General features: G+C 50.0%; 23 non-coding genes across 23 annotated transcripts; all 23 read left to right on the top strand.

Annotated features, from left to right (window-relative positions):
- The first annotated feature begins 75 nt into the window (after positions 1-75).
- On the top strand, positions 76-157 carry TRNAL-AAG (transfer RNA leucine (anticodon AAG)). Its single transcript has one exon. It is a non-coding gene; the product is annotated as a tRNA-Leu (tRNA).
- A 274-nt stretch (positions 158-431) lies between these two features.
- Positions 432-513, top strand: TRNAL-UAG (transfer RNA leucine (anticodon UAG)). The gene has a single exon. It is a non-coding gene; the product is annotated as a tRNA-Leu (tRNA).
- Positions 514-1,351: 838 nt separating this feature from the next.
- TRNAL-AAG (transfer RNA leucine (anticodon AAG)) lies at positions 1,352-1,433 on the top strand. The gene has a single exon. It is a non-coding gene; the product is annotated as a tRNA-Leu (tRNA).
- A 274-nt stretch (positions 1,434-1,707) lies between these two features.
- TRNAL-UAG (transfer RNA leucine (anticodon UAG)) lies at positions 1,708-1,789 on the top strand. The gene has a single exon. It is a non-coding gene; the product is annotated as a tRNA-Leu (tRNA).
- A 208-nt stretch (positions 1,790-1,997) lies between these two features.
- Positions 1,998-2,079, top strand: TRNAL-AAG (transfer RNA leucine (anticodon AAG)). Its single transcript has one exon. It is a non-coding gene; the product is annotated as a tRNA-Leu (tRNA).
- A 548-nt stretch (positions 2,080-2,627) lies between these two features.
- Positions 2,628-2,709, top strand: TRNAL-AAG (transfer RNA leucine (anticodon AAG)). Its single transcript has one exon. It is a non-coding gene; the product is annotated as a tRNA-Leu (tRNA).
- A 274-nt stretch (positions 2,710-2,983) lies between these two features.
- Positions 2,984-3,065, top strand: TRNAL-UAG (transfer RNA leucine (anticodon UAG)). The gene has a single exon. It is a non-coding gene; the product is annotated as a tRNA-Leu (tRNA).
- Positions 3,066-3,903: 838 nt separating this feature from the next.
- Positions 3,904-3,985, top strand: TRNAL-AAG (transfer RNA leucine (anticodon AAG)). Its single transcript has one exon. It is a non-coding gene; the product is annotated as a tRNA-Leu (tRNA).
- Positions 3,986-4,259: 274 nt separating this feature from the next.
- TRNAL-UAG (transfer RNA leucine (anticodon UAG)) lies at positions 4,260-4,341 on the top strand. The gene has a single exon. It is a non-coding gene; the product is annotated as a tRNA-Leu (tRNA).
- Positions 4,342-4,549: 208 nt separating this feature from the next.
- TRNAL-AAG (transfer RNA leucine (anticodon AAG)) lies at positions 4,550-4,631 on the top strand. The gene has a single exon. It is a non-coding gene; the product is annotated as a tRNA-Leu (tRNA).
- A 548-nt stretch (positions 4,632-5,179) lies between these two features.
- Positions 5,180-5,261, top strand: TRNAL-AAG (transfer RNA leucine (anticodon AAG)). Its single transcript has one exon. It is a non-coding gene; the product is annotated as a tRNA-Leu (tRNA).
- Positions 5,262-5,535: 274 nt separating this feature from the next.
- TRNAL-UAG (transfer RNA leucine (anticodon UAG)) lies at positions 5,536-5,617 on the top strand. The gene has a single exon. It is a non-coding gene; the product is annotated as a tRNA-Leu (tRNA).
- A 208-nt stretch (positions 5,618-5,825) lies between these two features.
- Positions 5,826-5,907, top strand: TRNAL-AAG (transfer RNA leucine (anticodon AAG)). The gene has a single exon. It is a non-coding gene; the product is annotated as a tRNA-Leu (tRNA).
- A 548-nt stretch (positions 5,908-6,455) lies between these two features.
- On the top strand, positions 6,456-6,537 carry TRNAL-AAG (transfer RNA leucine (anticodon AAG)). The gene has a single exon. It is a non-coding gene; the product is annotated as a tRNA-Leu (tRNA).
- A 274-nt stretch (positions 6,538-6,811) lies between these two features.
- On the top strand, positions 6,812-6,893 carry TRNAL-UAG (transfer RNA leucine (anticodon UAG)). The gene has a single exon. It is a non-coding gene; the product is annotated as a tRNA-Leu (tRNA).
- A 208-nt stretch (positions 6,894-7,101) lies between these two features.
- On the top strand, positions 7,102-7,183 carry TRNAL-AAG (transfer RNA leucine (anticodon AAG)). Its single transcript has one exon. It is a non-coding gene; the product is annotated as a tRNA-Leu (tRNA).
- A 548-nt stretch (positions 7,184-7,731) lies between these two features.
- On the top strand, positions 7,732-7,813 carry TRNAL-AAG (transfer RNA leucine (anticodon AAG)). The gene has a single exon. It is a non-coding gene; the product is annotated as a tRNA-Leu (tRNA).
- A 274-nt stretch (positions 7,814-8,087) lies between these two features.
- Positions 8,088-8,169, top strand: TRNAL-UAG (transfer RNA leucine (anticodon UAG)). Its single transcript has one exon. It is a non-coding gene; the product is annotated as a tRNA-Leu (tRNA).
- Positions 8,170-8,377: 208 nt separating this feature from the next.
- TRNAL-AAG (transfer RNA leucine (anticodon AAG)) lies at positions 8,378-8,459 on the top strand. Its single transcript has one exon. It is a non-coding gene; the product is annotated as a tRNA-Leu (tRNA).
- A 559-nt stretch (positions 8,460-9,018) lies between these two features.
- Positions 9,019-9,100, top strand: TRNAL-AAG (transfer RNA leucine (anticodon AAG)). The gene has a single exon. It is a non-coding gene; the product is annotated as a tRNA-Leu (tRNA).
- Positions 9,101-9,374: 274 nt separating this feature from the next.
- On the top strand, positions 9,375-9,456 carry TRNAL-UAG (transfer RNA leucine (anticodon UAG)). Its single transcript has one exon. It is a non-coding gene; the product is annotated as a tRNA-Leu (tRNA).
- Positions 9,457-9,664: 208 nt separating this feature from the next.
- On the top strand, positions 9,665-9,746 carry TRNAL-AAG (transfer RNA leucine (anticodon AAG)). Its single transcript has one exon. It is a non-coding gene; the product is annotated as a tRNA-Leu (tRNA).
- Positions 9,747-10,294: 548 nt separating this feature from the next.
- TRNAL-AAG (transfer RNA leucine (anticodon AAG)) lies at positions 10,295-10,376 on the top strand. The gene has a single exon. It is a non-coding gene; the product is annotated as a tRNA-Leu (tRNA).
- The last annotated feature ends 3,873 nt before the right edge of the window (positions 10,377-14,249 follow it).

Below are 14,249 nucleotides of genomic sequence, written 5' to 3'. Positions count from 1 at the left end.
AGCTGTGAAAATAGATAGCTCGCCAGCACAAGCCTATCTCGGACATTTTCGTACCAGATGTCCTCTTTTTGCGTGGGTAGCATGGCCGAGCGGTCTAAGGCGCTGGATTAAGGCTCCAGTCTCTTCGGAGGCGTGGGTTCAAATCCCACTGCTGCCATTGTCTTGTGATTTTAAAAACCTCCTGAGATGTATTTCGCTGACTTTGCTTTTCCATTAGAGAGCATGCCCTTAAAACCTTTCCTACCCATCACATGAATATATTTGTGTAGTCTACTATCCAAGCGGAGCTTTGCTGAAGCAAAGACAGTCCTCACAGTCACTACTTTGTCCCGTTGCTTCCTGATAGGAGCGTTTTCCCGTAGGAGGCGTTGTCGGTGTGGTCACATGTGTATCCCGTTCTCCAAGGAAGCAGGCACAAAGAGCTATCAAGCGGTAGCATGGCCGAGCGGTCTAAGGCGCTGGATTTAGGCTCCAGTTTCTTTGGAGGCGTGGGTTCGAATCCCACTGCTGCCAGATTTTAGAGCCTCGAAATGTTCTTTCCCGATATCATTTGTAGCGTCAGCAGAACTTTCTTGCGACGATTCTCTCCAACAGTCAGACGCAAAAGCGCTTCAGAAAGGGAAAAATTCTGCCTCTTCACACATTCCGCTTTGAAAATAGATAGCTTGCCAGCACAAGCCTATCTCGGACATTTTCGTACCAGATGTCCTCTTTTTGCGTGGGTAGCATGGCCGAGCGGTCTAAGGTGCTGGATTAAGGCTCCAGTCTCTTCGGAGGCGTGGGTTCGATTCTCCTTGCTGCCATTGTCTTGTGATTTTGAAAACCTCCTGAGATGTATTTCGCTGACTTTGCTTTTCCATTAGAGAGCATGCCCTTAAAACCTTTCCTACCCATCACATGAATATATTTGTGTAGTCTACTATCCAAGCGGAGCTTTGCTGAAGCAAAGACAGTCCTCACAGTCACTACTTTGTCCCGTTGCTTCCTGATAGGAGTGTTTTCCCGTAGGAGGCGTTGTCGGTGTGGTCACATGTGTATCCCGTTCCCCAAGAAAGCAGGCACAAAGAGCTATGGAGCGGTCTAAGGCGCTGGATTTAGGCTCCAGTCTCTTTGGAGGCGTGGGTTCGAATCCCACTGCTGCCAGATTTTAGAGTCTCGAAATGTTCTTTCCCGATATCATTTGTAGCGTCAGCAGAACTTTCTTGCGACGATTCTCTCCAACAGTCAGACGCAAAGGCGCTTCAGAAAGGGAAAAATTCTGCTTCTTCACAAATTCAGCTGTGAAAATAGATAGCTCGCCAGCACAAGCCTATCTCGGACATTTTCGTACCAGATGTCCTCTTTTTGCGTGGGTAGCATGGCCGAGCGGTCTAAGGCGCTGGATTAAGGCTCCAGTCTTTTCGGAGGCGTGGGTTCAAATCCCACTGCTGCCATTGTCTTGTGATTTTAAAAACCTCCTGAGATGTATTTCGCTGACTTTGCTTTTCCATTAGAGAGCATGCCCTTAAAACCTTTCCTACCCATCACATGAATATATTTGTGTAGTCTACTATCCAAGCGGAGCTTTGCTGAAGCAAAGACAGTTCTCACAGTCACTACTTTGTCCCGTTGCTTCCTGATAGGAGCGTTTTCCCATAGGAGGCGTTGTCGGTGTGGTCACATGTGTATCCCGTTCTCCAAGGAAGCAGGCACAAAGAGCTATCAAGCGGTAGCATGGCCGAGCGGTCTAAGGCGCTGGATTTAGGCTCCAGTCTCTTTGGAGGCGTGGGTTCGAATCCCACTGCTGCCAGATCTTAGAGTCTCGAAATGTTCTTTCCCGATATCATTTGTAGCGTCAGCAGAACTTTCTTGCGACGATTCTCTCCAACAGTCAGACGCAAAGGCGATTCAGAAAGTGAAAAATTCTGCCTCTTCACACATTCCGCTTTGAAAATAGATAGCTTGCCAGCACAAGCCTATCTCAGACATTTTCGTACCAGATGTCCTCTTTTTGCGTGGGTAGCATGGCCGAGCGGTCTAAGGTGCTGGATTAAGGCTCCAGTCTTTTCGGAGGCGTGGGTTCGATTCTCCCTGCTGCCATTGTCTTGTGATTTTGAAAACCTCCTGAGATGTATTTCGCTGACTTTGCTTTTCCATTAGAGAGCATGCCCTTAAAACCTTTCCTACCCATCACATGAATATATTTGTGTAGTCTACTATCCAAGCGGAGCTTTGCTGAAGCAAAGACAGTCCTCACAGTCACTACTTTGTCCCGTTGCTTCCTGATAGGAGTGTTTTCCCGTAGGAGGCGTTGTCGGTGTGGTCACATGTGTATCCCGTTCTCCAAGAAAGCAGGCACAAAGAGCTATCGAGCGGTCTAAGGCGCTGGATTTAGGCTCCAGTCTCTTTGGAGGCGTGGGTTCGAATCCCACTGCTGCCAGATTTTAGAGTCTCGAAATGTTCTTTCCCGATATCATTTGTAGCGTCAGCAGAACTTTCTTGCGACGATTCTCTCCAACAGTCAGACGCAAAGGCGCTTCAGAAAGGGAAAAATTCTGCTTCTTCACAAATTCAGCTGTGAAAATAGATAGCTCGCCAGCACAAGCCTATCTCGGACATTTTCGTACCAGATGTCCTCTTTTTGCGTGGGTAGCATGGCCGAGCGGCCTAAGGCGCTGGATTAAGGCTCCAGTCTCTTCGGAGGCGTGGGTTCAAATCCCACTGCTGCCATTGTCTTGTGATTTTAAAAACCTCCTGAGATGTATTTCGCTGACTTTGCTTTTCCATTAGAGAGCATGCCCTTAAAACCTTTCCTACCCATCACATGAATATATTTGTGTAGTCTACTATCCAAGCGGAGCTTTGCTGAAGCAAAGACAGTTCTCACAGTCACTACTTTGTCCCGTTGCTTCCTGATAGGAGCGTTTTCCCGTAGGAGGCGTTGTCGGTGTGGTCACATGTGTATCCCGTTCTCCAAGGAAGCAGGCACAAAGAGCTATCAAGCGGTAGCATGGCCGAGCGGTCTAAGGCGCTGGATTTAGGCTCCAGTTTCTTTGGAGGCGTGGGTTCGAATCCCACTGCTGCCAGATTTTAGAGCCTCGAAATGTTCTTTCCCGATATCATTTGTAGCGTCAGCAGAACTTTCTTGCGACGATTCTCTCCAACAGTCAGACGCAAAAGCGCTTCAGAAAGGGAAAAATTCTGCCTCTTCACACATTCCGCTTTGAAAATAGATAGCTTGCCAGCACAAGCCTATCTCGGACATTTTCGTACCAGATGTCCTCTTTTTGCGTGGGTAGCATGGCCGAGCGGTCTAAGGTGCTGGATTAAGGCTCCAGTCTCTTCGGAGGCGTGGGTTCGATTCTCCTTGCTGCCATTGTCTTGTGATTTTGAAAACCTCCTGAGATGTATTTCGCTGACTTTGCTTTTCCATTAGAGAGCATGCCCTTAAAACCTTTCCTACCCATCACATGAATATATTTGTGTAGTCTACTATCCAAGCGGAGCTTTGCTGAAGCAAAGACAGTCCTCACAGTCACTACTTTGTCCCGTTGCTTCCTGATAGGAGTGTTTTCCCGTAGGAGGCGTTGTCGGTGTGGTCACATGTGTATCCCGTTCCCCAAGAAAGCAGGCACAAAGAGCTATGGAGCGGTCTAAGGCGCTGGATTTAGGCTCCAGTCTCTTTGGAGGCGTGGGTTCGAATCCCACTGCTGCCAGATTTTAGAGTCTCGAAATGTTCTTTCCCGATATCATTTGTAGCGTCAGCAGAACTTTCTTGCGACGATTCTCTCCAACAGTCAGACGCAAAGGCGCTTCAGAAAGGGAAAAATTCTGCTTCTTCACAAATTCAGCTGTGAAAATAGATAGCTCGCCAGCACAAGCCTATCTCGGACATTTTCGTACCAGATGTCCTCTTTTTGCGTGGGTAGCATGGCCGAGCGGTCTAAGGCGCTGGATTAAGGCTCCAGTCTTTTCGGAGGCGTGGGTTCAAATCCCACTGCTGCCATTGTCTTGTGATTTTAAAAACCTCCTGAGATGTATTTCGCTGACTTTGCTTTTCCATTAGAGAGCATGCCCTTAAAACCTTTCCTACCCATCACATGAATATATTTGTGTAGTCTACTATCCAAGCGGAGCTTTGCTGAAGCAAAGACAGTTCTCACAGTCACTACTTTGTCCCGTTGCTTCCTGATAGGAGCGTTTTCCCATAGGAGGCGTTGTCGGTGTGGTCACATGTGTATCCCGTTCTCCAAGGAAGCAGGCACAAAGAGCTATCAAGCGGTAGCATGGCCGAGCGGTCTAAGGCGCTGGATTTAGGCTCCAGTCTCTTTGGAGGCGTGGGTTCGAATCCCACTGCTGCCAGATCTTAGAGTCTCGAAATGTTCTTTCCCGATATCATTTGTAGCGTCAGCAGAACTTTCTTGCGACGATTCTCTCCAACAGTCAGACGCAAAGGCGATTCAGAAAGTGAAAAATTCTGCCTCTTCACACATTCCGCTTTGAAAATAGATAGCTTGCCAGCACAAGCCTATCTCAGACATTTTCGTACCAGATGTCCTCTTTTTGCGTGGGTAGCATGGCCGAGCGGTCTAAGGTGCTGGATTAAGGCTCCAGTCTTTTCGGAGGCGTGGGTTCGATTCTCCCTGCTGCCATTGTCTTGTGATTTTGAAAACCTCCTGAGATGTATTTCGCTGACTTTGCTTTTCCATTAGAGAGCATGCCCTTAAAACCTTTCCTACCCATCACATGAATATATTTGTGTAGTCTACTATCCAAGCGGAGCTTTGCTGAAGCAAAGACAGTCCTCACAGTCACTACTTTGTCCCGTTGCTTCCTGATAGGAGTGTTTTCCCGTAGGAGGCGTTGTCGGTGTGGTCACATGTGTATCCCGTTCTCCAAGAAAGCAGGCACAAAGAGCTATCGAGCGGTCTAAGGCGCTGGATTTAGGCTCCAGTCTCTTTGGAGGCGTGGGTTCGAATCCCACTGCTGCCAGATTTTAGAGTCTCGAAATGTTCTTTCCCGATATCATTTGTAGCGTCAGCAGAACTTTCTTGCGACGATTCTCTCCAACAGTCAGACGCAAAGGCGCTTCAGAAAGGGAAAAATTCTGCTTCTTCACAAATTCAGCTGTGAAAATAGATAGCTCGCCAGCACAAGCCTATCTCGGACATTTTCGTACCAGATGTCCTCTTTTTGCGTGGGTAGCATGGCCGAGCGGCCTAAGGCGCTGGATTAAGGCTCCAGTCTCTTCGGAGGCGTGGGTTCAAATCCCACTGCTGCCATTGTCTTGTGATTTTAAAAACCTCCTGAGATGTATTTCGCTGACTTTGCTTTTCCATTAGAGAGCATGCCCTTAAAACCTTTCCTACCCATCACATGAATATATTTGTGTAGTCTACTATCCAAGCGGAGCTTTGCTGAAGCAAAGACAGTTCTCACAGTCACTACTTTGTCCCGTTGCTTCCTGATAGGAGCGTTTTCCCGTAGGAGGCGTTGTCGGTGTGGTCACATGTGTATCCCGTTCTCCAAGGAAGCAGGCACAAAGAGCTATCAAGCGGTAGCATGGTCGAGCGGTCTAAGGCGCTGGATTTAGGCTCCAGTCTCTTTGGAGGCGTGGGTTAGAATCCCACTGCTGCCAGATTTTAGAGTCTCGAAATGTTCTTTCCCGATATCATTTGTAGCGTCAGCAGAACTTTCTTGCGACGATTCTCTCCAACAGTCAGACGCAAAGGCGCTTCAGAAAGGGAAAAATTCTGCTTCTTCACAAATTCAGCTGTGAAAATAGATAGCTCGCCAGCACAAGCCTATCTCGGACATTTTCGTACCAGATGTCCTCTTTTTGCGTGGGTAGCATGGCCGAGCGGTCTAAGGCGCTGGATTAAGGCTCCAGTCTCTTCGGAGGCGTGGGTTCGAATCCCACTGCTGCCATTGTCTTGTGATTTTGAAAACCTCCTGAGATGTATTTCGCTGACTTTGCTTTTCCATTAGAGAGCATGCCCTTAAAACCTTTCCTACCCATCACATGAATATATTTGTGTAGTCTACTATCCAAGCGGAGCTTTGCTGAAGCAAAGACAGTCCTCACAGTCACTACTTTGTCCCGTTGCTTCCTGATAGGAGTGTTTTCCCGTAGGAGGCGTTGTCGGTGTGGTCACATGTGTATCCCGTTCCCCAAGAAAGCAGGCACAAAGAGCTATGGAGCGGTCTAAGGCGCTGGATTTAGGCTCCAGTCTCTTTGGAGGCGTGGGTTCGAATCCCACTGCTGCCAGATTTTAGAGTCTCGAAATGTTCTTTCCCGATATCATTTGTAGCGTCAGCAGAACTTTCTTGCGACGATTCTCTCCAACAGTCAGACGCAAAGGCGCTTCAGAAAGGGAAAAATTCTGCTTCTTCACAAATTCAGCTGTGAAAATAGATAGCTCGCCAGCACAAGCCTATCTCGGACATTTTCGTACCAGATGTCCTCTTTTTGCGTGGGTAGCATGGCCGAGCGGTCTAAGGCGCTGGATTAAGGCTCCAGTCTCTTCGGAGGCGTGGGTTCAAATCCCACTGCTGCCATTGTCTTGTGATTTTAAAAACCTCCTGAGATGTATTTCGCTGACTTTGCTTTTCCATTAGAGAGCATGCCCTTAAAACCTTTCCTACCCATCACATGAATATATTTGTGTAGTCTACTATCCAAGCGGAGCTTTGCTGAAGCAAAGACAGTTCTCACAGTCACTACTTTGTCCCGTTGCTTCCTGATAGGAGCGTTTTCCCATAGGAGGCGTTGTCGGTGTGGTCACATGTGTATCCCGTTCTCCAAGGAAGCAGGCACAAAGAGCTATCAAGCGGTAGCATGGCCGAGCGGTCTAAGGCGCTGGATTTAGGCTCCAGTCTCTTTGGAGGCGTGGGTTCGAATCCCACTGCTGCCAGATCTTAGAGTCTCGAAATGTTCTTTCCCGATATCATTTGTAGCGTCAGCAGAACTTTCTTGCAACGATTCTCTCCAACAGTCAGACGCAAAGGCGATTCAGAAAGTGAAAAATTCTGCCTCTTCACACATTCCGCTTTGAAAATAGATAGCTTGCCAGCACAAGCCTATCTCAGACATTTTCGTACCAGATGTCCTCTTTTTGCGTGGGTAGCATGGCCGAGCGGTCTAAGGTGCTGGATTAAGGCTCCAGTCTTTTCGGAGGCGTGGGTTCGATTCTCCCTGCTGCCATTGTCTTGTGATTTTGAAAACCTCCTGAGATGTATTTCGCTGACTTTGCTTTTCCATTAGAGAGCATGCCCTTAAAACCTTTCCTACCCATCACATGAATATATTTGTGTAGTCTACTATCCAAGCGGAGCTTTGCTGAAGCAAAGACAGTCCTCACAGTCACTACTTTGTCCCGTTGCTTCCTGATAGGAGTGTTTTCCCGTAGGAGGCGTTGTCGGTGTGGTCACATGTGTATCCCGTTCTCCAAGAAAGCAGGCACAAAGAGCTATCGAGCGGTCTAAGGCGCTGGATTTAGGCTCCAGTCTCTTTGGAGGCGTGGGTTCGAATCCCACTGCTGCCAGATTTTAGAGTCTCGAAATGTTCTTTCCCGATATCATTTGTAGCGTCAGCAGAACTTTCTTGCGACGATTCTCTCCAACAGTCAGACGCAAAGGCGCTTCAGAAAGGGAAAAATTCTGCTTCTTCACAAATTCAGCTGTGAAAATAGATAGCTCGCCAGCACAAGCCTATCTCGGACATTTTCGTACCAGATGTCCTCTTTTTGCGTGGGTAGCATGGCCGAGCGGCCTAAGGCGCTGGATTAAGGCTCCAGTCTCTTCGGAGGCGTGGGTTCAAATCCCACTGCTGCCATTGTCTTGTGATTTTAAAAACCTCCTGAGATGTATTTCGCTGACTTTGCTTTTCCATTAGAGAGCATGCCCTTAAAACCTTTCCTACCCATCACATGAATATATTTGTGTAGTCTACTATCCAAGCGGAGCTTTGCTGAAGCAAAGACAGTTCTCACAGTCACTACTTTGTCCCGTTGCTTCCTGATAGGAGCGTTTTCCCGTAGGAGGCGTTGTCGGTGTGGTCACATGTGTATCCCGTTCTCCAAGGAAGCAGGCACAAAGAGCTATCAAGCGGTAGCATGGTCGAGCGGTCTAAGGCGCTGGATTTAGGCTCCAGTCTCTTTGGAGGCGTGGGTTAGAATCCCACTGCTGCCAGATTTTAGAGTCTCGAAATGTTCTTTCCCGATATCATTTGTAGCGTCAGCAGAACTTTCTTGCGACGATTCTCTCCAACAGTCAGACGCAAAGGCGCTTCAGAAAGGGAAAAATTCTGCTTCTTCACAAATTCAGCTGTGAAAATAGATAGCTCGCCAGCACAAGCCTATCTCGGACATTTTCGTACCAGATGTCCTCTTTTTGCGTGGGTAGCATGGCCGAGCGGTCTAAGGCGCTGGATTAAGGCTCCAGTCTCTTCGGAGGCGTGGGTTCGAATCCCACTGCTGCCATTGTCTTGTGATTTTGAAAACCTCCTGAGATGTATTTCGCTGACTTTGCTTTTCCATTAGAGAGCATGCCCTTAAAACCTTTCCTACCCATCACATGAATATATTTGTGTAGTCTACTATCCAAGCGGAGCTTTGCTGAAGCAAAGACAGTCCTCACAGTCACTACTTTGTCCCGTTGCTTCATGATAGGAGCGTTTTCCGTAGGAGGCATTGTAGCGTCACATGTGTATCCCGTTCTCCAAGGAAGCAGGCACAAAGAGCTGTCAAGCGGTAGCATGGCCGAGTGGTCTAAGGCGCTGGATTTAGGCTACAGTCTCCTTGGAGGTGTGGGCTCGAATCCCACCGCCGCCAGATCCCAGAGCCCCAAAATGCCCTTTCCAGATATCATTTGTAGCGTCAGCAGAACTTTCTTGCGACGATTCTCTCCAACAGTCAGACGCAAAGGCGCTTCAGAAAGGGAAAAATTCTGCCTCTTCACACATTCCGCTTTGAAAATAGATAGCTCGCCAGCACAAGCCTATCTCGGACATTTTCGTACCAGATGTCCTTTTTTTGCGTGGGTAGCATGGCCGAGCGGTCTAAGGCGCTGGATTAAGGCTCCAGTCTCTTCGGAGGCTTGGGTTCGAATCCCACTGCTGCCATTGTCTTGTGATTTTGAAAACCTCCTGAGATGTATTTCGCTGACTTTGCTTTTCCATTAGAGAGCATGCCCTTAAAACCTTTCCTACCCATCACATGAATATATTTGTGTAGTCTACTATCCAAGCGGAGCTTTGCTGAAGCAAAGACAGTCCTCACAGTCACTACTTTGTCCCGTTGCTTCCTGATAGGAGCGTTTTCCCGTAGGAGGCGTTGTCGGTGTGGTCACATGTGTATCCCGTTCTCCAAGGAAGCAGGCACAAAGAGCTATCAAGCGGTAGCATGGCCGAGCGGTCTAAGGCGCTGGATTTAGGCTCCAGTCTCCTTGGAGGCGTGGGTTCGAATCCCACTGCTGCCAGACTTTAGAGTCTCGAAATGTTCTTTCCCGATATCATTTGTAGCGTCAGCAGAACTTTCTTGCGACAATTCTCTCCAACAGTCAGACGCAAAGGCGCTTCAGAAAGGGAAAAATTCTGCCTCTTCACACATTCCGCTTTGAATATAGATAGCTTGCCAGCACAAGCCTATCTCGGACATTTTCGTACCAGATGTCCTCTTTTTGCGTGGGTAGCATGGCCGAGCGGTCTAAGGCGCTGGATTAAGGCTCCAGTCTCTTCGGAGGCGTGGGTTCGAATCCCACTGCTGCCATTGTCTTGTGATTTTGAAAACCTCCTGAGATGTATTTCGCTGACTTTGCTTTTCCATTAGAGAGCATGCCCTTAAAACCTTTCCTACCCATCACATGAATATATTTGTGTAGTCTACTATCCAAGCGGAGCTTTGCTGAAGCAAAGACAGTCCTCACAGCCACTACTTTGTCCCGTTGCTTCCTGATAGGAGCGTTTTCCCGTAGGAGGCGTTGTCGGTGTGGTCACATGTGTATCCCGTTCTCCAAGGAAGCAGGCACAAAGAGCTATCGAGCGGTCTAAGGCGCTGGATTTAGGCTCCAGTCTCTTTGGAGGCGTGGGTTCGAATCCCACTGCTGCCAGATTGTAGAGTCTCGAAATGTTCTTTCCCGATATCATTTGTAGCGTCAGCAGAACTTTCTTGCGACGATTCTCTCCAACAGTCAGACGCAAAGGCGCTTCAGAAAGGGAAAAATTCTGCCTCTTCACACATTCCGCTTTGAAAATAGATAGCTTGCCAGCACAAGCCTATCTCGGACATTTTCGTACCAGATGTCCTCTTTTTGCGTGGGTAGCATGGCCGAGCGGTCTAAGGTGCTGGATTAAGGCTCCAGTCTCTTCGGAGGCGTGGGTTCGAATCCCACTGCTGCCATTGTCGTGTGATTTTGAAAACCTCCTGAGATGTATTTCGCTGACTTTGCTTTTCCATTAGAGAGCATGCCCTTAAAACCTTTCCTACCCATCACATGAATATATTTGTGTAGTCTACTATCCAAGCGGAGCTTTGCTGAAGCAAAGACAGTCCTCACAGTCACTACTTTGTCCCGTTGCTTCCTGATAGGAGCGTTTTCCCGTAGGAGGCGTTGTCGGTGTATCATCCCCCTCCCCCTCCCCCTCTTCCCCCTCCTCCCCCTCCCTCCCATCTCCCCCCCTCCTCCCCCTCCCCCCCTCCCCCCCTCCCCCCCCTCCTCCCCCTCCCCCTTCAAAATGGGGTCACTTCACTCCTTTGGCGAATCCCCTTTTCTGGTACCTTACAAACATGACATGGCATCCAGATACCAAACATTTGAATCTGTATTCCAAAAGCCGCATAGCGCTCCTTCCCTTCTGCACTCTGCTGTGTGCCCAAACTGCAGTTTATGGCACATGTATGACACTGGTGTACCCAGGATAACGGACGTAATGTCATATGTGAGTATTAACTGATATTAGGGCACAGCCGGACACAGAAGGGAAGAAAGGCTATTGGGTTTTTGGAGCACAGATGGTTTGGTTTTTGGATGCCATGACACTTTTGCAGAGCTGAAATGCCAGTAAAGTGGAATCCCCTAATATGAGAAGTTATTTTGGAAAGTACACCCCTAAAGGATTTATCCAGGGGTACAGAGAGCATTTTTAACCCCCAAGTGTGGCTATAACTTATTGTCCATAAATGAATACGAAGCTGATTGTGAGAGGTCAAAATGACCATTTTTCCAGGAATACGTAATTTCAGTGCTTAAAATGTTGTGCCAGCCTTGTATGAGATGAACGCTCTAAAAGCTGTTGTGCCCGGGATACCTGCTTAACAGTTTTTGGAGTGTCTCTGCGGGTACAACATATCGGGCACTCCATTTGTTTCCATTGTTTGGGTACTCTAAGGGCACTGCAAATGAGACTTCCCCCTACGCCCAACAGCAGCACAACTGGGTAATCCTGCCCCTATGAGCTGTTAGGACAGGTGGAATATTTAATTACCTAACAGCAATCAACCCCTATAAGAGGTCAGAGGACCAACTCCCCTTTGTGTTTTTTTCTGTCCTGTGGGACAGGACAGGTGGATGGGGGAGAGGTGCTCTGGCCTCTTACAGGGGCCCCCTCTCCCCCCCCCCTAAGTTTTTTACCTTGCTGCGTGGTCCGGATGAGTCTCTCCCCCTGCTCCGGTCCGGGTCCCCGCTGGAGCGTGTGCGGCGGCATCTCGGACGTCGGATACTGCAGGTGCCGGCAGGTAGGAACTTTCGTCTGCCGGCAGGGCCTGGGAACTAGTTTTTTGGTTCCCGGGTTCCGCCCGAGCCAGGGACCATTTCCGGGGAAACCACGCATGCGCAGACCGTGCGGCCAGAGTTACATGCCGAGGCTGTCGGATGACAGTGAAGATCAGCAGGTAAGCCACTGCTGGTGAGGTAGCCCCCCCCCCCCCTAGTGCTCAGGGAGGGGGGGTGAATAACTTTAAGGCTAATAGGAGGAAGTAGCTCGGATCCAGGTGGCGGGGGCGTGGCTCCGCCCCCTGTCCCTCCCCCAGCCGGCCTATTTAAACCCCCCTCCACCACAAGCTAGTACCTGTCGCTCCGGTTACAGGTACTTCTGAAGCATTGCTGCCTCAGGATTCAAAAGCTCAAGAGCTGGAACTGCTAGTTCGTGCTATCAAGGTTGGTGGAGGGGAGAGTGGGCTGGGGCTGTAACTGTGGTCCGAATTTTTTATATAGTGCTCCTTGGGTTCTTGTCTCTTTCCTTCCTCCCTTTAGTATGTCCTCCTCATCATCCTCTACCCTCCCTCGGAGGAAGACCACGGCGAAGAGGAGACATTTGTCTTGTGCCCAATGTAAAATTCCCCTCCCTGATGCCTGTGAATACAGGTACTGCCAGGGATGCAGAGCGCCTCCCTCTGAGGCTACCCCGATCAGAGAGATGGTCTCCTGGGTTAAGGACTTCGTGTCCCAGTCCATGAGAAAGGTGGACGAGACCATTTCCCACCTCGCCAAGAGGCCCCGGCTGGAGGCTTCGGAGCCCTCCCTCCCGCCTCTTGAGAGGCTTTACATCGGGGAGGTTGAGTCCTCTGAGGAGGACCCTGTGGAGGTGGAGAAGGAGGTGTTTCCCCTCGACAAGATGGGCAGACTTTTCAGAGTCCTCAGATCATGTGATCGGGAGGCAGGGGAAGGGCCAAGCAGGAGGGCTAAGTCCTTTAAGGCTAATACTGACCTGGTCCAGGTAATGGAGGGCGAGTGGAAGCGACCCGAGAAAGCATTTACACCTTCCGCTAGATTCAGGGCACTCTTCCCTATGTCAGAGTCCCAGCAGGGTGTCTGGGGACCACCGCCTAAAGTTGACGTGGCAGTGGCCAAACTATCCCGCCGGACAGTCCTGCCAGCCGAGGACAGCTCAAGCCTGCAGGACCCATTGGACCGCCGCGTAGAGGGGTCCCTGAGGCGGGCATACTCTGTCGCCTCGTCACAGGCCTCCGTGGCCATATCGGCTAATGAGGTGGTCTCTGCCCTACAGGCCGAACTATCTTCCCTTGCTAGGGACATAGACACGGGGGTCCACCGGGACGACCTCCTATCGGCTATGACCGATATTAATTTACTGGTGGACCACTTGGCTGAATCCTCCAGGTCCCAACTAAAACTCGCCTCCAAATCTATGGCCCTCACCACTGTGGCCAGGCGACCGTTGTGGGTTAAACCATGGAGGGTGGACAACGCCTCCAGACTAGGGCTTTGTACCCTGCCCTTTGAGCCAGGTAGGCTTTTTGGTAAAGCCCTGGACAAAATCATGGAGGATCTGGCGGACACTAAAACCAAAAATTTGCCGCAGCCGCCTGAAAGGAGAAGAACTGCCTTTCGGGGCCGAGGATCCTCCACCAGAGGCTTCAGGGGGCGTGGACGCTCTGCTCCCCAGGGCAGGGGTAGAGGACGCGGCACTTTCCGCGATCGTAAGAAGGATCCCTGACCCATCAGTGGTCTGCCATCCTGGGAGAAATCGGGCCCGTCCATCTAGAGCCCCGACGCAAAGGTCCCAGGGTCATTTGCTACATCAAGGCTCCACCGGCCGAGAGAACATCTTGCCCTTTTTAGGGCCCCAAACAACTTCATCTTTGAATACCCGTCCAGAAGGATCTCTCTCTAGGCTTCTTGGTTTCCAGAATCCTGGGCGACGGACTCAGGTTCATCTTCGACCTAGACCGCTTCCGCCACGGGATGCGGTTTCCTTAAAGGACCTTCAGGCCAGGTATACTCGCAGGTTCTCTCATAGCTCGGCCCAGGACCTTAGATCAAAGGGACGAACACCCAGATGGAAAACCTTGTCCTCAAATTTCCACCCTCCCAGACGGCAGAACTTCAGCCCCCCCTATTTCCAGGGGAGTAGTATCCACGGGTCTTCCCCCAGCCCCCTAGTAAGGCTGGGGAGCCCTTTAATGGGACAGAGGGCTTCTCTAAGCCAGGATCAAGGAAGACCCGTTAGGATTTTTTACGATTCCATCAAATCTAATCCAGTTCCGGGGATTCACCAGGGACTCTCCTACCTGGAGGCACCTTCTTTATGTCAAGAAGCTGCGAGTCCGGAATCGCTGTCCCTAGGGACTAAAAAAGCCTATCCAGTGAACCATCAGTGCCTGGCCATGATTGGCCCGGCAGACCCATCTTCGCGATGGCAGGTCCTCGGTCAGGTTTACCTAGACCCTGTTGACCACAGATGCCTCCCTGTCCAGGGGAGCTCATCTGGGGGAGACCCTGGTACAGAGCACCTGGCGTTACCTGAAGAGAAC

The sequence above is a fragment of the Leptodactylus fuscus genome, chromosome 6 (assembly GCF_031893055.1).
Source record: "Leptodactylus fuscus isolate aLepFus1 chromosome 6, aLepFus1.hap2, whole genome shotgun sequence".
NCBI lineage: Eukaryota > Metazoa > Chordata > Amphibia > Anura > Leptodactylidae > Leptodactylus > Leptodactylus fuscus.
Note: the sequence above shows the minus strand (reverse complement) of the source record. Positions and strands in the feature narration are given on the sequence as shown.